The sequence below is a fragment of the Anser cygnoides genome, chromosome 15 (genome assembly GCF_040182565.1).
Source record: "Anser cygnoides isolate HZ-2024a breed goose chromosome 15, Taihu_goose_T2T_genome, whole genome shotgun sequence".
Classification (NCBI taxonomy): Eukaryota; Metazoa; Chordata; class Aves; order Anseriformes; family Anatidae; genus Anser; species Anser cygnoides.
Genome location: NC_089887.1, coordinates 15607633 through 15630347, shown reverse-complemented (window position 1 = coordinate 15630347; position 22715 = coordinate 15607633). Strand labels below are relative to the sequence as shown.

Below are 22715 nucleotides of genomic sequence, written 5' to 3'. Positions count from 1 at the left end.
TGGATGTCTTGAAAAAATATCAATAAAGTCGAGGATGAAATATATAGCAGTATATTAGCAATTTATTCACACAATTGTGGTAGTACTCTGATAACCCAGAAGTCTCACTCTCTGAATAGTTGTTAGAGGACTACATATAGTAAAAGGAAAAGGTGACCTCTGTAATTACTTCTAGCGGATTCATCTCTCCCATTGATAGCACTGCTCTTTACATTCTTTGGTGCTGACATTTCAGGCACACAGAACAATGATCATATGGACTTTTCGCTAAAAGATTAATTTAAGAGCAACTGTGTATAGAATGTACATGTGTACTTAATGCAGACATGATACAAGTAATAAATGCAAAAACCCTAGATATTCCTGGAAAGTCCAGTTCTCTCTCTAGCCTTTTAAATAAATAAATAAAAAATACAATAAAAATCAAATAAAAACACAGAAGATGAGAACAAGGGGAAATTTGTTCCTAGCATTGCCTGCAGTGGAACTGGAAAGCGGGGGACTGCTAGAATAGAGTAGTTCAATTGGAAGAGGACCTTCAGACATCATCTAGTCACAACTGCCAGAAAAACTTGCATCTTCACGATATTTACGTAACTAAAATACAAAATGTTGTGCTATGCTTCTAGTGTGTAGTTCAGAGTGGAGTTCTTTCAACAGTCTGTGGGGATTCATAACTGTGTTTAACAACATAGTAACACCAGAAAGGGAAACTACTTGTTGGGTTAGAGAGATCTCTGAAATGTGGATTTCAAATATGTGAGAACATTGTCTTACAATTTAGAAATGCAAAGGTACATTTTGCTTTTTTCTACATATAATGGCTGAACCATTTTCATAAACTTTTGTTGCCTCAGCGACGATGATTTTCAGTGACGTATGTGGTACAAAGGTACACTTCCTAAGCTGTCTCTTCACCTGTACTTGCTAACAATAGCAACCACAATTTATCATCAGTATCCTATTTTATCATTGAATACTAAAAGGTATTGTGATCTATATGCAGTAAATACATATATGCAGATATACCTACATACATTCACATATGCACGATACAAATGTCTGTGCATGTGTAACGTAGGTGGTGCTGTATGCCTTTTCCTGTCTCATTTGTATTGCTGTAATAGTTTAAGCTTTTGAGGAAAACTTTGAAGTTGTTAAATTCTCACATTCATGTCTAAGGATACTTTAAAAAAAGGACTTACACATCCCACCTACACTTAATGAATCTATGAAATGGCTTTCTGAAATGAGGAAAGAAAACTGTACAGTCAGGCAAGAATAAATATACCAGGAATGTTAATATGCTCTCCAAAGAATATTTATAAAAGGTTGAGAAACAAGTTCACTGCCCCCCAAGAAAACAAATCTTTTATTTCCCTCTTGTAGTGTTTCCATTCAAACAAATATACTGAGAAGAAAACAAGTTCAGCAGCAGCTGCATGAAGCCAACAAATTAGCATTTTAATGGCAGCTTTTCAGTTGAATTGTTTTATGCCATTTTTAGCATAAGCTCCATAAGTGTAAATATGTATATAATTTGTATTATGTTGTTGTATGTATATTTGGTCCTAAATCTTGGGCTCTTTATAGAGAAAAGTTTGTAGTTCAAAATAATATTTTCTTTTCATCCTTCTATTTCAGAACTGTCTTCTGGCTTGTTTGAAGTTTGTTTATATTTTTCCCCTATTAATTTGGTGAGTATGTAGGAAGGCTAAACTGCAGTGTTTTTTTTCTTGCCTTTTTCTAGAACTAATAAGCCCTAGCTTATATCTATAAATAGAAAAGATTACATTATAAGTTTACATTATTTCTGCAACTGGGCAATGGTGTGTTTAAGCTACAATAAACTACCAGCTCTATTTGTTAACAACTCTCAGATGAGGTCATAGGATAAAACCAGCAATTCTATAGTAGCCTCGAATTTTGGAAGGCACTCTTGAACTACTCTATTCTACATATATGAAACCTCCCTGAGATATTAGCAGACAGGTGAAGGTGGTAGTAAATAAAGACAGTGACCTTAAAAATTCTCTATGTCTGCATGAGTGACTTGGAAATTTTGCTGAACTGAGCCCAAGGCTGACGTCCAGAGTTTGAGTTGGAGTTACTGAAGACCAAATTTCCAATGACACTACCTGTGGAGGAATTTAGAAAACATGTAACTTCCTTTTCTCTTACGTAGGACCTGTGATTTTTTTTTAAAGGTACTAGTGGAATCTTTTTGCCTTTTTGAGCAGACTTACTCATGGGGAAGTGAACATAAGGGTTTTACTCTAAGCGCCATAAGGCAAATTGTCTTTAATTTATAATCTTTGGATTGAACTGATTAACAAAAGTCACCTTTAAAATGTATTTATTTATAAAAGCTTTGTCTCTTGTCATGCATGAGTAGACATCTAAACGTAGCATGGAGTTGACAGTACAGTATTCCTGTTGCTGAGCAGCACCCAATAAAAGTATAGGTAACTATATTCAACTAAATTAGCAAACAAAAATGTCAAAATAAATGAAGTATTGTAAACCACAACTAAAATAATTTTAAAAGTCAATTACATATTTTGAGACAAGTAATGTGGCAGCTTAACTTGAAGAGTAAAATCAGTGAAACATCTGCCATTCGTATGATATGTATACAAATATGCAATGAACTGTGCTTGATGGCTAAGTGATGAGCACCACAGCTGTTGTCTGGGTGCTGAGACAAGCAGCACTACCATTCGCCCCAGAGGAATTCTTAGGGAGTGGTAATGGTTAAAGTGGGACATTTCTCCAACTTTCTTCTTATACCTCTGAGATATCAGGATGCAAGTTACTGATGCTCTTTTTTGCAGTCTAGCTAAAAATACTTTCTTATATATCTTTGAATAAAAGTTGAAAGAGATGATGATAAAGAATTAAATAAAATGGTTTTCCACTATGTTTTTATTTCCTAATATGTTTTAAAAAGATAGCTTGCAAATACATTTTACTCCTATTTTGTCCTTACATACTCAGTTCTCAAAAGGATTTGCTGTTAAGCCGTGTTATTGGTCCAGAATCAAATTACCTCCAGGTCAAATATAAGTTAAAATGTAGAGGTTCAAGTATTTTTCCAGGACTATTCTTGTGTCTCACTCAGCATGCTGCAGAAAGATCATAGAAAGCTGAAAAGATTGGTTACCACTATAAAGTGGACCTGAGATCCTCTCTTAATAGATACTTTCCTTAAAGAAAATGGGAGAGCCTAGTATTTTACAGTATTCAACAGAGAAAAAAGGAGGGTAAGAGATGTGGAAGAGTGCCAAGAGTTTTGGAAGGCAAGGCAGGAAAAAAAAAAAAAGCTGAATCCTCAGTATATTGATATGTAGATTGCCAGTCCTGATCCATTCTAGGGAAATTGTGTCCCACCTTCAGAAACTTTGTGCTTCTGTTTCCATAATAAATTTCGTATTTATAAATTCCATATAAAATTCCGTAATAAATAGCATGGCATTGCTAGTCGGTCGAGGGAAGGTGATTGTCCCGCTCTACTCTGCGCTGGTGCGGCCTCGCCTTGAGTACTGTGTGCAGTTCTGGGCACCACAGTACAAAAAGGACCTGTAAAACTGTTGGAGAGTGTCCAGAGGAGGGCTACAAAGATGGTGAAGGGCCTAGAGGGGAAGATATATGAGGAGCGGCTGAGGGTCACTTGGCCTGTTCAGCCTGGAGAAGAGGAGGCTGAGGGGAGACCTCACATCGCAGTCTACAACTTCCTCGCGAGAGGGAGTGGAGAGGCAGGTGACCTATTCTCTGTTATCACCAGTGACAGTGACCCGTGGGAACAGAGTCAAGCTGAGGCAGGGGAAGTTTAGGCTGGACATCAGGAAGAGGTTCTTCACGGAGAGGGTGGTCGCACACTGGAACAGGCTCCCCAGTGAAGTAGTCACTGCACCAAGCCTGTCTGAATTTAAGAAGAGATTGGACTGTGCGCCTAGTCCCATGGTCTAAACTTTTGGGCAGACCTGAGCGGTGCCAGGAGTTGGACTTGGATGATCCTTATGGGTCCCTTCCAGCTCGGGATATTCTATGATTCTATGATTAAATTAATCTTTGCTGTGGGACTTAAGGGGCTCCTCTCAGAGCTATCATCACACCTCATAGTATAACCAAAGGCTTGACATGCAGTGCAAAACAAAGTTTTCCTTGAATCGGGAATGATGGAACTGTTTGGCGATTACAGTGGGAAATGCACACCCTCTTCAGTCACCTTCCATACGCTCCAGAGGCGGAAATTGGAAAGACTTCTCTCATATTCCTCTACTGGTTTTCCTGAGACATCTAGAAGTTTTCTTTTTTAAATGTTCTTTCTACTGTTGATTCCCTTACCTTATACCCTTAGACCTTTGCTGTCTTTGAGGAAGTCTGTTCTTTTGCCGAGCAGTGCTTGGGCCGCTTCAATTGAGTGCATGTTGGATGGGTTGGATAACAGAGTAATCTGTTTTGTTTAACTGTTTGATTTAGGACACCGGTTGTTCTTTTTAATTTGTCATTATAATGTAAAGTAGTAGAGCCTGCTGAAGTGGAACATAATCCTCGTTTTTTGCTAGCACATCTCTTGGGGAGATAATCTAGGTGCATTTCATAGTAGCTTATGTAACTCGAAGTCTTGAGCATTTTTACAGCACTTACAATGTTTGAATTGATGACTGAACTGGTGGTCCAGATTTCCTGCGATTTAATAGGGTTGTGTTGCTTGAACTAATTCAAGCCACTGTTATGAATTCCTCTCTTTCAGTGCTAAGAATCTTCTGTAGGTAGGATCAGACATTTGGGCAGAGGCTGTATAAATACAAGTTAACTGCCTGCCCTAGAGGGGCTTATGGGCTGAGAAGAGATAGTAAATGGAAGGGGCCCAGAAGCAGAGGAGAGATGGGTGTATGTGACTTCGGGCAGGTAGCTATGGGCAAAAGAAGAAACCTTTCTAGTCTATAACATCAGTTTATCCATTTAGATAAAGACTTCATATATAGACTTTACTGGAACAAAAAATAATCTTATTGCACTGATGTTTCTCATATTTAAAGGAATAATAATATAAGCCTTGATTATTTCCCTGAATTGGACACATGGCTGTAGCAATACCATGGCTGTGGTTCCCTAATTGTGTGGGATGCTTTATCCAGTGCTCATATAGCCTTGTTAATTCCCAAAGACTATCTAAGGAAAATCACAGAATCACAGGATCGTTTTAGGTTGGAAGAGACCTCCAAGATCATCTGAGTCCAACCTCTGACCTAACACTAACAAGTCCTCCACTAAACCATATCACTAGCAGGGCTACATCTAAACGTCTTTTAAAGACCTCCAGGGATGGTGACTCAAACACATCCCCCTGGGCAGCCCATTCCTAATGCCTAACACAACCCTTTCAGTAAAGAAGTTCTTCCCTAATATCCAACCTAAACCTCCCCCTGGCGCAACTTTAGCCCATTCCCCCTCGTCCTGTCACCAGGCACGTGGGAGAACAGACCAACCCCCACCTCTCTACAGCCTCTCCCTTAAGGTACCTGTAGAGAGCGATGAGGTCTCCCCTGAGGCCTCTCTTCTCCAGGCTGAACGACCCCAGCTCCCTCAGCCGCTTCTCATAAGACTTGTTCTCCAGACCCCTCACCAGCTTCGTTGCCCTTCTCTCTGGACTCGCTCGAGGAAGATGCTGACTAATCCTGGATGGTGATTAAGTATAGTATGTGGGAGTCAGTCTTTAGGAAAGAGATAGACTTCTTTTCCATAGTCAGTAATTAGCTGTTCCTTTTATCTATTTCTGATCACTAGCGAAAGACTCATTTTCTTCAGTCTGTAATTGTGGGAACTCAAAAGTTAAGAAAAAGAAGGCAGAACCGCAGTATGTTCTTGAAGAATCCTGGTAAAAAAAAATCAAAGCTTACATGCTGACCAAGCATCTGCTCCCACAAATGTACAGCAAAGATATTATTCTTTTTCATACCTAGATTGAGGTTGGAAATAATTTAGCTCATTGTATCAATGAATTTTTGTCCTGATAATTTTTTTAAAAGAATTTATTGAGGACCAGTGCGGTCATTTCAAACAGACAGCACAATGATTTGAAACAGCAAGAAAAAGACTTGCAAACATACACTTTCTGTTTGTTTCTTCAGAAACTGGAGCTGCCATGAGGATTATACCTGATTGTCTTGGGGGGAGGCCTTGTGACACCCCGTGAAGTTCACCTGGTGGATTTCCACAGGTGTATTTGTGGAATTAGAGTTGAGCCATGAGAAATGGCTTAGTGAAGAATCATGGCGCCTATTCTTGGATTCTTCTTTGGGAAGAAACTTCTCTTGTTTTGTTTGGAATAATGGCTCTAAATGTGAGTGGAATATTTCAGTTTGTTTTCAGATGACAGGTCTCTTGGGATGGAAGAGGTTTTATGCTTTGGTATTATCTTGGTAGGAAAGGGTACTGGGCAAGTAGGAGAAGGAAAGAGAAGGGAATGTGTATGTGTCTAAGCGTGCGCATGTGTCTGTGTTTTAAGTAGCTTCTTTGAAAGCATTTGTATGACATATGAGGTCTGTGTTGTTAGTCCTTGGGAACTAGGAAAGCTGGTTTTACTGTTCTGCTCAGAGAGTGAGGAGTGCCCTTAATACACAGGGCTTGAATCTCCTTTTGTAAATAAGAAGAATGCGGGATATACAGCAAGTAGGGGTAAAATTAGCATTGAAAGAGAAAAATGTTATCATATAATATTCTCCAATACTTACTACTAAAAGATTTTTTCAGCAGTTGAAAAGCGTGACTTAAATTTCCATGTTCTCCCTATACAACCTCAAAGACGTGATATATTTAACAATTGTTTTTTCACAACTTTGAGTTGAGCAGGAATTCTTCTTTTTTGTTAACAAGTGATTTTTGTTTTTTTGCCCTTGTGTCAGTCCAGTTTGTACATGTGTTCAGGTGAGGTCTGTGTATCAATTAATTTTTCAAAGACTATAATTAAAGTGACAAGTTTTGTAATGTGAAGATAAAACAACTTGGTTTTACCTGGTTTAGTTTTGTGTTGTACAAAATTCTGAGCAAACTGTTTTTTCCTGAAGTACTACAGTAACATTCATAAGGTGTTAATTAAAAATGTATGTTAACATAAGGTTTTTAATCGTATCCATTATCTATATATTAATAGGCTGTGGCATTTCCCTTTGCAACATCTTTCCATTGGTTTGATTGCTCTTCCAACTTCAGCAGATGATACAGTACGTCCTTCCTCCGTTTCAGTCTGCTCCTCCAATAGATGAGGGAAATTATCATTTAAACCATTCTTGTGCCCTTTGGTGGTGATGCTATGCTCTGACTAATTAAGACTCATTTGCTGCAATATACATCAGTGTAACTGATATACAAAGAGTGCATAGCTTTCTGATGCTTATCTGCCATGAAAAAACTCTTAGCAGATGATTTGCTAATAAAGGAAAGTAGGAAGGATAAAGAAGGAATCAGTGAACTGCTGCTCCAATGCTGGAATCTCTGCAGGACAGGGCAGGAGGTTGTGATGCTCCAGTAGCGTCCATCCCAAGGCTGCCACCACTCTGGAATTGATACAGGTAAGAGGAGCATGCTGTGTTCCCAAGTCCCTCTGAAATGCCCTGGTGCCGTGATTGCCGGAAGAAAATCCGGTTGAAATGAGTGTTTTGCATAGCTTGCAGAAGGTGTACAGAGTGAAAAAACATGAGGTTTTCACAACTGAGGGCTGTTATTCATACACATACTTGCTAACAACCATCATCAAAGTGCTAATAATTAAAAAAATTAAAGCTCTCTGCAGGAGTTGATTCTGAGTAAAGTGAAAGTAACATGACCAAAAGGTTGCTATAAAAGCGAATTATGACACCTTAGGTGGGCAAGACCTGTATGTCAGAACCCTCAGCTGTTCATCTAGGCCTCACAATGCCCTCCTCAGGGCCATTCTCCTGAGGAGAGCCCCATGATGGCGGCACCCTGCAGGCTGTGGGTGGTGAGCCTGGGCCTGTTCCGCCTTCCATTTGAATGCTGGGTAGGCATTCTTCTTGCCTTTCCTAAATGTTTTATCTTCTGCTAAAGAAGAACACTATGCATTGCCTTCCTGTGTGATTAGTTTTATAAATTGCTTACAAATAAAATGGATGTTATACATCACAGTCTCAAAACAAAACATACTACATTAAAGAGGTTGCATTACAAAGGAAATGAGCTTTTTCTCTGGCCTTAATAATGAAGCTTGTTTTTTTTTTTCTTTCTTCTCCTCTCTAGTTTGAGTCAAGGCTAAGAAGTGAGCTTCTCTGTAAGGTGACTCATCTGCAAGTGACCTTATGTATACTTTGTCTTCTTTCAGTGGGTCAAAGATGGACATTTATTATTGCTTCAGTCACTTGTTGGTTAAATTTTGTTCTTAATACGGTATTCTCTAATCAGATACTCAGTAAAGTGCATAACAGGAGCTCTAACTTCTGCCGTGCACTCCTGAGGTGTTTGCTAATATTTTTCTGTAGTGATGCTTCTACATTCTCATATTAAAACTACCTCGTTGAAGCACTGTTATACTAAAACTATCTTTTTAATATATTACTAGGAAAACTTTTCAAGCTTCCTTAAAGTTTTTTTTTAAAAAAAAAAGGTACCTTTGAAGTATTTCTACTATGGTAGTTTTAATGAAGCTGTACAGAACAAGGAACAGTATTCCTGAAACATCAGCATTTCCTGACAGAACTCTAAGATTAATGGACAAAATCCCTTGGAGGAAGTGGAAGCTTTCTCATTAACTGTAATGATTTTGGATAGAACCTATGGGAAGACAAGAAATAAGAGTAACAGTATATAAAGGTGGGTATATAAATGGTTGCTAATGAGAGTTCTGTGAAAAAAGTTTTTTGTGGTAGCAAAGTGGTTGCGATGGGTGCCTGAACTCCTGGCAAACACGTAGTGAGATCTAACGCTCGGTGGAGATACTGCTTTCATGGGTGACCTTCATACTAGTGAAAGCAAATTTGTTTCCTAGGCATAAAATATGAGTTTATGAAAGCTATTTTGAAATAGTGTTGGATTACGCCAGTGAAGAGTGTAGCAAAACTTGATTTTAGTTTCTTAGAAAGTCAGTATATTAATTGAGTTTATACAGCAATGTGAAAAAATGTTTAGCATGAGAAAATCATGCTGTTTTTTCAGGTAGTAGTTTCATGCTTGTGATTTAGTAAGAGACATTGAATGTTTTTGCACTACTGGCTTATTGATGTAGTTGCTGATAGATGTAGTGGCATATTTACAATTATTATTTTACAAGTTTTTATTAGTTACAAAGAAATTGCAATGATATCAGTACATTTTGAGGATTAAGAGAAGCTCTGAAGACAGAGACTCTTAAGAGCCAAAAATATAGACTTAGAGCACTGCTGGGAATGTCATTTAGAAACTTTTGATCAGAGATTTTAAATACAACTCAGCTAGTTTGCAGCTGCATTGTTATCCCAGGGTATCCCTGTTACTACAGGAGACCACAAACAATTTGAATTTGAGAGAAATTACAATTTATAATGTCCATGTAAGTCTATGAAATAGCGTCTAACCATCATGAATTGTTTCTGAAGATACATTTGGAAAACATGGTTTTGACTAATAAACAACTCCAGACTCATTTTAATGTAACTGTAAACTGTGCTACCAACAGGAATGGAAAAAAAATGATTGTTTAATAGGGTAGCAGCTGTAAGGGTGCCATTATATTAAGTGACTTAATGAATACCCATCTTGAATCAATAAATCAACATGCAAACAGTCTAAGCTAATCAAGTAAGCAGAATTTTTCAGATACTTAAAATATATTAAATGAACACTTCACTCAAGATGCGTACCTGCACATTTCCTTATGTTTAATCTGGTTATGTGTATAATGCCACATATGTATATAATGCAGACTTACCTCTTTTTCTTCTGCATTTTCTGTGGGGGATGTTGTCTGTTTGATTTAAGTAAAGAACTTTCTTGTAGAATAATGAGTAGTCCATGTCAAATCCTGTGCTGGTGCTGATGGATTTTCTCAAAGAATCATCAGAATAATCATCAACAAGGTTATTGTGAGTGCCATGAGTAGGTTACAGCAGCAATTTCTGCAAGTAGGCAGTAGCTCTCTGTGTGTGTACAAATTTATTTAGGGGTGTTTCTGTATATAGATGTGTGTATGTATCCATATGCATGTATGTGTGGCATCACGTACCTTTTCCACTAGTGCAAAAAAAAGGAAATAAGGGTCGTACATTTCTCTACATCTTTATAGTATTGTTTTGTGAGAAACAAACATCTGACACTGCAAATACTTACTACTGAAATTACATTTCCTATGCTGCAATCCTAATTCTGAAGTCAGTTGGGCCAGTTTAGGTCCTGAGTATTCATATTCATATACAGGCGTTCATATGCATACACAAAGTAGTTTCAGGGGAGAGTATTTACAATGCAGAAACAAAAGTACTTGCCTGTATCTTTGCAAGATGCTGGTTTTAGCTTATTTTCTAAATATTTGTATGCCTTGGCTTTGTCCTGGTTATTCAGTTTACACAACTGTTCTTTTTCTCATCAAGATTTGTGATACATCTGGTTTACTTACTAATGAGATTGATAAACCTCCAGATCAGGGGAAGATGATGTGTATAGGGACGTTTTGGAGCTGCACTTGTATTTCTGTTTGGCAGTTGCCTGAGAATCCATCACTGGAAAATCAATAGCTACCTTTTATATTTTCTCAATTTATACTAGACTTTTTTTTAGATGTGGAAGATAATACCTGTGAGACTTCTGTAGCTGATTAAAGTATTCAGAGGTCCTCAGGATTTGACTCTTTCCTTTATTTGGGGGAATAGATAGATCTTTTCACATCATGAATCATTCAGTTCTGCTGTCTCTGGTTTTCTGTGGGATCAGGCACATGTTATTGACCCACTTCTTGATAGTTCCACAACAGCAAACCTGATTCGTAACAGCAGGATTGGAAAAAGAGTTGTCCTGATTTTACAGGCTGCTTGTCAAAGCTGCGAGTAGCAGGTGAAGGTCTGCATTGTCTGTTGGCAAAATGAGAAGGATGGAAATGTATTCATCTTGATGGTAAATCTAAGAGATGGACTGTTTTTGGATTAACAGAGTGGCAGAGTGGGATATTTTAGCTGCAAGGAGTAATTATGCTGTGCAGCTATACTGCCTGGCTTTTCAGAATGTGCAAGATGTAAGAAACCATGAGGAAGAAATGCAGTACAGCACGGATCCTGTGCTTGAGCTGCTGACAAGTAACTACTATCAATGTCTTGGCTGCATGGGTTTACTGAGAGTCCAGCAGTAAAATTAAATGTACAAATCAAATTGGTACAAGCCTGATATCTGGCCACAGCTATCTGCAGTTCTATGTAATACCTTAACGTAGGCAAGGATTGATGATAAGGATTTTGACATTTGTTGTCTTTAGTTAAAAAAACAAAAACAACATATTGAAGAAAACAGTGAAGCAGTGTTGAACTCATTTCCTGTTTAGCTAGTCCTACTTATATTAAGAAACAGACAAGTGCAATGGGATTATCCTGAATTTTTTTTCTTCCTATTTTCACTGTCGAAGTGTTTACATAAAGGATTACTGATCAGTAATAACTTTGTTTTGTGAACAGAGCTGATCTTCACATGTCCAGACTGCAAATCTGGTTAGCTCAAATTGCAGGCCTATAGGAAAGCCCCAAAATTTTAGCTATTGTTTGCAATAAATAAATAAAGGACAAGACTGTCAGTTGCAAGATTCAGTACTATGGAGTCTGAGAATACCTTACATTTCACCTCTAAATGTTGCATACTTAAAGAACAAAAACTGGTTTAGTTCTTTTTTTAAAAAAAAAATGGTGTTGCTTCTAAAAAAAAAAAAAAGGCCATAAGCAGTGCAAGAATTGTTCCTGCTGAGACTATCAGTCTTTTGCGCACTGACATTGATGTTGGTGTCAGTTGACAGTGAGCTTTTATAGTCAATCTAGTGAAGTACAAAGGGCCATGTTTTGAACACTCATTAAAATGCTCCTGTTTTGTAGAGCAGCACATGCTTTATTCTCTTATAATGGAATTCCGCTTTAACAGATGAGACAGGGCAAAAGTTGAAAAACCTTAGCATAAGAGGAAAAAATGGGCTAAAGTGCCTTTATTCTTGCTAATCCCTTTGTTCTTTCCAAATTTGAGGTTCATCTTAAAAACAAAACAAAACAAAAAAATTCCCTCGGTTTGCTGAATTCATTTGTATGATGATCAGAAGTCATACTGCTTTCCAGCATGATCTTTCAAACGGGTTGTAAGTAATCCTATTAGTTTTTAGCTGCATTACTCAAATTAATCGCTTTAAAATCGTGTCTTGTATAGTCACAACGTATTGACTGGCCTCGCTAATTAGCCTGGGAAGTAGTAAACTCTTCTTGTTGTCCCCTACAGCCTCAGCCAGCTTCAACTCTAATTGAGCTTCGGCCACACAAATTTTCTCCCTACAGTGGTGAACAGCATCTCTGTAGCCCTCCTGTGCCACCTGACCTTGTGGTTCATATGCTTTCCTTTTCCACCTACAAGAAGATTCCTGCTTAGCCACGCTTTCTTAACTTCTGGCACTTTGGAATCGCCTGCTCATGCGCTCTGAAGAGATGGCTTTTAAAAATGAACAGCAGTGATAGACCCCAACACCATCAAAAGGAGTTTCCCAGGGGGACCTTACCAACCAGTCCTTGAGCATCCTGGAAGTCTGCTTTCCCCACATCCAGGTTGAAGATTTGCTGGCAGCTTTTCTCCTGTCAAAGATTTTAAACTTGACTGCTTCATGGTCACCATGGCCAAGGCAGCCACTGATCACCACTTCACCCACGAGACCCTCTCTGGTAGCAGGCAACAGATCTAGGAGGGCATCTTCCCTTGTCGGCTCCCTTAGTACCTGTACCAAGAAGTTCACTTCAATGTGCCTGAGGAATTCCCTGGGCCTGTTTGTGCTGGCTGCGTGGTATTCCCAGCTGGTATCTGGGGAGCTGAAGTCACAAGGACAAGGAAGCAGGATCAAAGATCGAAGGACAAGGGCAGCTGATCTACAGATATCCCTATGTGTATTATGGCTCCATTTTTTTCTTTAGTTCTAGTATTTTTGACATGTATCAAGTCATGACATTGATTAGGCTGGCAGCAAAAAGGGTAATGGTTTCTTTGTAAACGTGTGAGAAGATGGGGAATAATACAAATAGAAAAGCAGCTTGAAGCAATTAGGTGAGTTAGTCTAGAATAAAATGCTCTCCTTCAGGAACACACGCTCCCCAGGACAAGTTATGGGTTGAAAACATTTCCCAGGAGGCTTTTGCATCAGTTGGATTCACCTGTGCATCCAAGCAGTAAATAAAAATGCTATCTGTGGAGAGAATCAGATGTCTGCAGTATAACAATATACGTTATCTTGATATAAACAAAGTTCTAAGCATACAGTATTAAATGATTTACATATTGCAACTGTTTATCTGGAAGCTTGTCAGATTTGTAGATTGGTGTCTCTTACCCTGAAGAAGTGATACCTAGTTACCTACATTACTCTAACGATAATTTTATTTTTAACCAAACATAAAGATGAATAACGGAAATTGAAAGCCATATGCCTTTGCCTCTCACCTTTTCTGCTGATGTTATTGATTATAGTATGAAATTTAAAAAATATATTTTAATATTTAATATTTTGATATTTTAAATATTTTAAATATATATTTTCATGTGTGTACAACTTGCTTAGGTTGAATTTCAGTTGGTGGTCTAATAGATCAGCTGTAAAAAGACTTTGTTTCTTCTCAGGATGTTTCTCATTCAGTTCCTCAACAGAACTGTTGTGTTTTATGTGAAGTAACAATGCAAGTACTAAGAACCTGATGAGAGCCTTTGAAAGTGTGTAGCACTTACAAGTCCTAAAAGTTTCTTTTCTCAAGTTTTTCTTAAACATGTCAGTTTTCCAAAAGTTACCTCATTATCTTTGTTCTTTTGTTTGTGTTTCAGCTTCCTGCATTTTTCTTGTGTTAGAAAAATAGGTAGTTTTTCAAACTGCTGTGGGTGATCACATCAGTATGGATTACTGAATTTTGTATGTAATATGCTTTTTGTATACAATATTGTGGGTATCTAAGTTTTGGGGAGGAGGAGGAGAGGTTTTTTTTTTTTTGTTGTTGTTATGCAATTTTTATTTGTAAATTATCTTGATGCAATTGGTTGGAGAGAAAATATCTCAGGAACTGTTAAAAATAGTTGATCTGTGCAACGTGGAGGATGTTACCAAACGTGTCATTGCCAAGATTATTGTGCGTACTTACATCAAATGTGTGGCCTGGTGGCTCAAAGAAAAGGTGGCTCAAAGGGTCTGACTTCAGAAGTTTGTATTGTAGTCCCATACCTAGATGATTTTGTGGATGTATGATGGACCCTGTTGAGCTGCCCTGAAGATAGCTGTGGGCTAGCTGCATTCGTAGTTAGCATTGCGTTGTGAGGATAGGAAAAGCTTTGTATTTTCTTAGGCACCAAACCCAATCAACTACAAAATGCAAGTCTAGATGAAATCCAGGCTTCCTTATTTCCAGTGTTTATGCACTACATGGGGCTTTTGATATCTTCTTTGGAAGGAGGAAGAGGAATTAGCCATTGGTCTTTTATGCTTTGCTGAATCAGGACTGAAACCACAGTGTAAAGCTGACCTAAAATCAACTTGCCTAACTAGCAAGAAAAGTAGCACTAAGCAAATGGAAGCTCTGCCTCATGTTCCCCATCTATGTATTTTTTGTTTGGGGGGGAGGGAAAAGGAAGGCTCTGAAGACCATTTCATACAGTTCATTTAATACAGATGCTGTGATGACTCCCATAGGGCCACAAACCACCAACACAAGTCAAATCAGGCTCTTGGGGACCAGCCAGACCTAGAACCACTCCAAATTAAAGGCCATAGAAAGCCTTTTAGAAGCAAGCAAGCTGTCTGTTAGCCCCTGATAGAGCCTAGGAGGCCTTTACTTGGATATACATATCATATGTTTTATCTAGCTCGTTATATAAATTTTGAGGTCAATCTGAGTTCATTAGCTTGTTGCAACTTGTAATGTAAATTGAAATTACACATGAAATAGAAGTACTTGCTTTTGTACTGATTTGAAATAATTTATTTTGGTGTTTAGATGCATGAGAATAAAGCCTTATTTTTCACATGGCATGCCCTGCTGAAGAAGTACTATTTAATACCAGTCAGAAGTGATTTAGTGTTGATATCTAAGTATGTTTGCATGGATTAATATAGATTATAAAATGCTTCAACACCACATGAATTAAAGAAGGAATGTTTATGCTTCTTGACAGCCATTGTTTTTATAGCTCATTGAGTCAGTATGTTGGCATTCATCATTTGCCTACAAAGAAAACGAATACAGTCTCTCGCAAAGTATGCTCTAGAGTGGCTTTGGGAATGGGACACTTATGCAGCTGAACAAGGGTACTTTTGTGTAGACTGTTGTGGTTCACTTCTGTCATCTTCAGTGCTTTTGTCTGCTTTCCAATGCTGGTGTTCCTTGTTGCCACAGCATGTACTGAAATAGTTCATGTGCTCAATTTTTATCAAGGGGGACACTTAATGCTCTGGGTTGTCATTCAGGCTTGAGAAAGTGCTAGGTTCAGCCCTTAAAGCTACAGTGTTTTTCATGTTCTGGCCAAGAACTGGGAAATTAGTTATTTTATGCCATTTACTGACAAATTGTTGCCTGTAGTTCTGAATTCTTGCAAATGTTTGTTCATTTCCACAATCCAAACATACAGGAAAAGCATTGAGGTGTAAAATCTGCCAATTTTTGACCTGGTCCCCTTCGTATTTAGTTCATTTTAGTTCAGGAATTCCACAACATACCATACTTCCACAGCAGTAGAAGGAGCTCTTGTGGTCTCATCAGGACTGCTTATATACCAATTTATGAATTTTGTTTTGTACTGCTGTGGAGTACCTACTAGGAGACAAAACAAAAGTAGGGATTGTTTGTATCGTCCATTTCAAAAACCTATTAAGTCATAGCATGCTGTCCAGTTATATCTGCCAAAACGTCTTCTAAGAGTAAAAGTCTGCTGTGCGTTTGCTACAGATTTTTTGGAAAGATGCTTAGATTTCAAGAATTCCTTGGTAGTTTAATGATATAGAACTTAAGATGTGTAGTTCAGCTGTTAACATGGAGTTGATTGATTTTGTCAGAGCCTAAATTTCTTGCATGTTAAATATCCTATATTCATGTCCACCAGATGTGGGCAGTTTTCAGTTGTGAACTTTACCTTTTGTACCTTCATCTTGTGTTGTGTTTTTCTGTATACTGAGACAAAATCTGTAGATCAGATTCTCTTCCCTGAGTAGGTCCTGCAGTACTCTTCGCTATTCCTTATTGACAACCGTCTGATGAAGAACAGAGCAAAAATCATTATCTGAGTTATGGGGCTGTGTGAGCAAAACATACTTCATAATGTTCACAAACTGTCTGCTATTGACATCTTCATCCAAAAATGTGAGACTGTAGGAGATGAAGGTGTTATTTCTGAAGGGGAAAAATCTAGTTCTCAAGTGGCACCTATCCATGGAAGAAAGAACGGACTCCGCTGCTTTGTTAGTCTTAAACTTTTTAATTCATGTAGCTCGTTTGGTGTCTCCTTTTCTCCTTCACTACAAATACAACTTTACTGATACATCGTATCTCAAAGCTGAAGTAATTTTAACATTAGATACCAGGGATTAGTTTTCAGTAACTTCCCTAACAAGAATTATACAAATTTTAAAATGTTTCTGTGTAGGCCGGGTTGTATTTCCATAGCAGACAAACTGCAGTCAGCATGTCCGTTTTATGTTAGTGTCTGTGGTGCGGTCACAACAGAGATCTTTCTCTCCTTTTCTTTCTCCTCGACTAAAGAAACTTGTTTGTATTTTAAATCTTGGGCTAGTTCGTGTATATTGACCGAGACTTCTCAAGTATCACTTAGTGTTTTTAGTGGTTGAAGTTGACCTTGAACATCATCGTTGAAATTTCAAGGGGATCCTGTAGTAAGGAGGCGTTGGGTATGGGATGGGATTTTGCTCTTTTTTCCTTAAAGAACAGCTTTTTGTCACAGAAGTGTGCTTTCATTTCTCTTGTCCTCAGTGAGGGATCAACTTTCTGTGAGATACCGAGCTGATAATTATGTTGTAGGTTTTCACTAGCAGGTAACAAAAACGAATTACTTGTGTTGAGCTTTCCCACGTCGTCTTCAAAGTCCTGACTCATGCTTTAATGGCTCGGGAGCTCCTGGGGCTGGTGTGAGGTGTGCTGCGGTGTAGGGCTGCTCCCTTTCCAGGCACTTAATGGCGTTACCCTGTAGCCCTCAGCCATGGCAGCAGGCTCAATGACCCAGGTTTAAGCCACTCACTGCAATGGAAGGCTTCTGTGAGTCTTTTTGGTTCTAAGGCCTTTAAACCTTCTTGGTTCTCTGTCCTCTGGGATATTGCTGGTCAGCACAGGGTGGCAAATTGTCAAGTAGCTGTGTTTCAAAGCACTAACTAAGGCGTCTATGCCATAAATAAACCAAAACTTCCTCACTGGAGTAAAGCAGCCAACTTTCTGAATAAGCAAAGAACAAAACACAATAAAAACCCCCAAACCTGCCTCCTGTTTGGAACACTGGCAGCGCTCACAGGGATTTTTAATGTAGTCCACTGGCAAAATGCATTAATATTCTGGATAATTCTTAGAGGAAGATAAGCCAAATTTAGCTTTTAATTTCTCACAGAAAAAAGGCATATTATAATTTAGAAATATTGCACCATTTATTATGATTAAATTATGCATTAAACAAGCACAGTGGTGAATTGGTAAAATTACTGTCTTCAGAGCTCACTGGAAGTCTGGTAGGGCTAGGATCAGAATATTCAAACTACTTGCAAAAGGACTCCTATTTATAATTGGGTTTGCTATGTATGTAAATATTTTCCTAATTTAAATAGTCTGCAAATTCTTTCTATGTTCATGGTGCTAAAGCTATTCCCAGTTAATTTAATCCTGTGATATTTTGCTGCTTTGGGTTATTTTGTTTCACATTTCCAGGTCCATTTCACATATTCTTCTATTCTCTAATTGAGCACTGAACAAATTTAAAGTAATGAAAGCAAACAATATTAGCTAAATTTTTGCTGCGGTGAGGAGGCATGTCCTCATTTTGTTCCCCTTTTTTCCCACGTTTTTCTGTTAAAAGGTCGGTGGACATTGATTATTATTATTTTCAGATGGAAATAAACATGTCAGTTATTACAGTAGCAATCTGCATAAATAGTTCGTGCTCAAATTGCATGTGTGTGTACTATAAAGCTATGATAGCTATATTTTTCTGCCTCTCCTTTTATAGTTAAAAGGGTTCTTCTAGCTGATTTTAACAATCTAAATCATCCATTTTTAATATATTTAATTTATTCTAACTTAGCCTTGCTGCTGTTACTGATCAGTAACTAACTGAGCCTGGGTAGTATTTACATTAGCAAAAACTGTGAAATTCATTATGTACACAACATAAGTTAAAACGAAAAATATGTACTTTTATGTTGCAGGAACTGTAGAAGAACTGTAGAATTTACTTGAGCTGTAGCATTATTTTAAACCGATTTCTTATAGAAGGTGGAATGACTTACAAAAACCTGTTCTTTTCTTAAAATAGTTGTAACTGTGTTTTCAGTAATATATTCATATGTCAGGAAAAAATAGGACAAATAAAATTTTATGAAGAGAAAGGAAAGAACAAAGTGATTCAGCACTGAAATTATTCTGGAGCTGATCTTTAAGAATTTTGTATTTCCAGGAGAGGAGCTGCTGCTAGATCTCAAACTCAAACGTTTCAGCCAATTTTAAAGTCTATTTATGTTTATTGACAAAGCCATTTTATTTCAGTTCCTTATGTTTCAGCGAAGAATGTAACCGTTCCCTGGAATTTTTATCAATGATGATATGTCTAAATACTTGTGTGTGCTGTCTGGTGGTTTACACATGAAATAAGGGACTCCAAACTGATTTACAACGGTGCCTTACCGTGTCTTGCATCCAGTGTTGTGGAAACTAGTGTGCTGTTTCTGAACTGAATGTAGCTTTCCTTGTGGAAAAGGATGGAGGTGAATTTTGTTTGTAGCTGTTCCAGACCACTCCTCTCACATGCTTACTCCTTCAGTTGATGGAAAGACTTGCACAGCTAATAACTTTCATTAATTATCTTCCTGATACAGATAGTGCTATGACCAGATGTCTTTCTAAATAGCACAGAAAACAAAGTTTTTCCACCAGCAGTTGTTTTGGAATTTTGTTAATCCTTTTGAACTACTCAGGCACAAATTAATCAGTTCTGTGCTGATTAACATGATATGCTGAACCAAATCAGTCCCTTGTATAGCTCCCAATAACAGTGAAATTACACTCTGGTAAGCTTGATTTGGTGCAACTGGAGGCAGATGCTATGATCTGACATGTTTTAATAACATTTTAAAATCTCATGGTTTCATTAAAAAATGGTTTCATTTAAAATCTCTTGGTTTCAGCAAAAAGATTTGTTTGAGATGCTCATCTTTCAGGTAAAGCACCAAATAATTTTTACAAGGCTGTACCTTGGTAATTTGATTTATCAACATCCTCGATATGTTTTTTTTTTTTGCCCTGGTTCTCTGATCATCCTGTTAAGCTAAGCCACCTCAGCATATAAGGCTTTATTTTTAAGCGTGGATCTGTATGTGGGAAATACTTGTAAGGTGGGCAGGAGTGATAACATGGGAAAGGGCTGGAGTTTTTGTTCTGTTTGTCTGGGCTGGTACATAGTCATGTGTTATGTATATGTTAGTGTGCGGGCTTTTGTTTAGGTCCTTCAGTATGGTTGGTGCCTCTTATAGAGGGAAAATGTGCATCTCAGATCAGACTAATGCTGAAAGTTGAGTTGAACGGATTGCAAGGGGCTGATAACATGCAAAATGACTTCCCCTGGAGCCAGGAGAGCACAAGTGGAGCGTGTCCCATTGTGCTGCTCAGGTGCGCTCAGCACTGCCAGCGGGCTGGGCCAGCGGCCAGGCGGGTGCTCGCCATCGGGCCTACACTCCTGAACTGCTCTCCCGGCTCCGTGCTGCTTCTGGTAGGGCAGGAAGAAATATTAGGATGACTAGCACAGATTGAATTTGAATCTGCTGTGCAGTTTTTATCTTCTATTCAAATAAAAACTGTTGTGTGAAAGAAGGAACTTGTGCTTTTGTACAAAACCTAAATGAAGCCAGCGGTAATCCCACAAAGTCATATCCAGATCAAGAGAAGAAATTAGACAGTAAACGTCTTCTGTTCTTCCCTGTGCTCCATCTGTTTTCATGTAAAATGGGAAATCCATTGATTTCGGTGCTGACCCAGCTTACTCTACAACAGGGAGCATCCGCTCAGGAGCAGGCTGAAGTGCAGCCGTGCTCCTGTTAATGCCTGTAGGGCTGCTCTGGGCCATCTGGCCTCACCAAGAGCTGCGGGTGCTGCTGACTCCCAGTTTTTCTTCAAGCTGCGTAGACTGGTGGTTGCCTGATGCCTTCACCCTGACTTGTACTGCAGCCACCCAGCCTGGGCAGCTCATCCCTAAACCTCCCTTGAGAAATGGGTCAGGGCCCTGTGAGACTACCTCTGTTCCCTTCCCCTTTTCCAACAGAATCTGTTAAGATCCCTTCCCAGCAAAAGACGCAGCCACCCAGTAAGTCCTTCCAGCCCCAGGATGGAGGGAGGGCAGGCACAAAGTCCAAGTGTCCCTTGTGGCAGTAGTGAGGATTTAGGCGGCATCAAGGTAATTTGCCTGACAGCATGTCGTTCCTGAGTTCAGCGCTCAGAGGTAGTACACAGAGCTGTCACCTGTCTGAAACTGCGACGACAATTTACATTGTGAATAGTGCCATGAAAGTCAGCGGAAGAAACAAGATGCCATTCAGCACAAAAACTGACAAAATCTGGTCGTTAAGTACCGGTCAGTATGTTAAACTTCATCTGTCTCTAAAGGGTGAGGAGGGAAGAGAAATACTTTTTCCAATATGGAGGCATGTAACAGAAGGCAGGTACCAAGTGAATATTTATAAAACTTGTATGTTTTAATGTATTTTTCTAGTGGTTAAACTGCAGTTTCTGTCTGCCCTTCATTGTGACAGCTGCAGTGTGTCACAGACCTTAAATCAACAAGAAGCAGTAGACTATCTTATTCCGTTTGGTTGGCAAAGAGCTTCTGTTAAAATCTGCTTCTTTAGAGACAGCTTCCCAACCAGACCATCTGGTTAGACTGTTCTGAGGCTTTTATTTTACTTTTATTTTTGTTTGCAAATTTGCTGACATCTCAGCAAAAACACATCGTGATTAGGAAAAGAACTCAGTTCTGATACAGAGGTTTTGTACGTATGACAAGAAGGAAAAAAGGAATAAGTAACAGCCTGGAGGAAAAATTGAAACCTGATTATCAAGTAGAGAATTAGAACAAGGAGTAGTGAGTACTGAAGACAGTGCTCAGAAGCAGAGTGAGCTCTGTACACGCATAGTACAGTGTGCCGCAAGGACTTGTGACTTTACATCTTTATCAATCTTCCAAATATTTAAATCGCATGAGACAGACTAATAGCCTTTGTGAATGGAAGTTCTTATTGAAAACCAGTATAAAGTTTATTTTCTCAGAATTTTCAGAAATTGGTTTCATTTTTTCTTATATCTCTACCCCTGTTTATCTGTGCCATCTTTTGAGTCTGGAGAGTAGACGTGCAAAACTTTCAGATGATATCAGTATACTATTTGGTAATCAGCAGAAATTGTTTGTTTAAAGAATGCATACTAATGTGTTGTTTCTTCATGTTTCTGACCAAATGTATGTTTCTAACCAAAGATGTGAATTCACTTCATGAGGATGTAGTTTCTTTTTAACTCTTCACCAGTAGCAGAATAAGAAAATCTGAGATCAGCTTTTCTTCAGTGTTGCTTATTTTTGTTCCAAAACTACATCCCAATCTTGTCATCTTACTGTAAAGCTTATAATTACTTGGGTGCAGGCCTTCTGAACTAATAGTTGAAAAACGAGGGCATATTTTAAATGCTGTTTTCATGTATATTTATTTGCCTTTATTCATTTCTGACGCTTGTTAGTGCAGTTCTGCTGTTTTTCTTCTGCTTGAATAATGGCACATCATCTGTTTTGCTTCAGCATACCACATAAAATGGGGAAAAAAATGAAGTACACTGCTGTTGTATCATGAAAAGGGTGTTTTGATTCCAAGGAAGCACAAACAATAACATTCCCTTTGCAACAAAAAGGCTAGCTTGATATAAAACAATGACTTCTACCATGAAATAGGTAATTACTTTGTTAGCATATTAACAGAATATGTAACTTGAGTAAGGATGCGACAGTAAATCAAATAATTATATAAATTGAAGCATCTTTATGAGAAGTGGGATAGCAAGTTGTCTCAGAGTTTTTACTTAACACCATCTTAATATCTCAAGTGCAAATGTAAGACAGGTAAAGTACATCAAAATATTATATGGATTCATCCTATGGCCTATAATAAATGTTCACTTACTGCTTCTCTTCAACAGAATTGCTGAAGTAAGTTAAAGCATTGAATTATTTAAAGGTATCTGAATTATAATGGGTAATATCCACTAATACCCAGAAGA

At 38.3% G+C, this 22715-nt stretch overlaps 1 protein-coding gene across 1 annotated transcript in view; it reads left to right on the top strand.

Moving 5' to 3' along the window:
* Positions 1-22715, top strand: part of RBFOX1 (RNA binding fox-1 homolog 1) — a 1146084-nt gene that overhangs the window by 366154 nt on the left and 757215 nt on the right. The gene's annotated exons all lie outside the window — the stretch shown is intronic.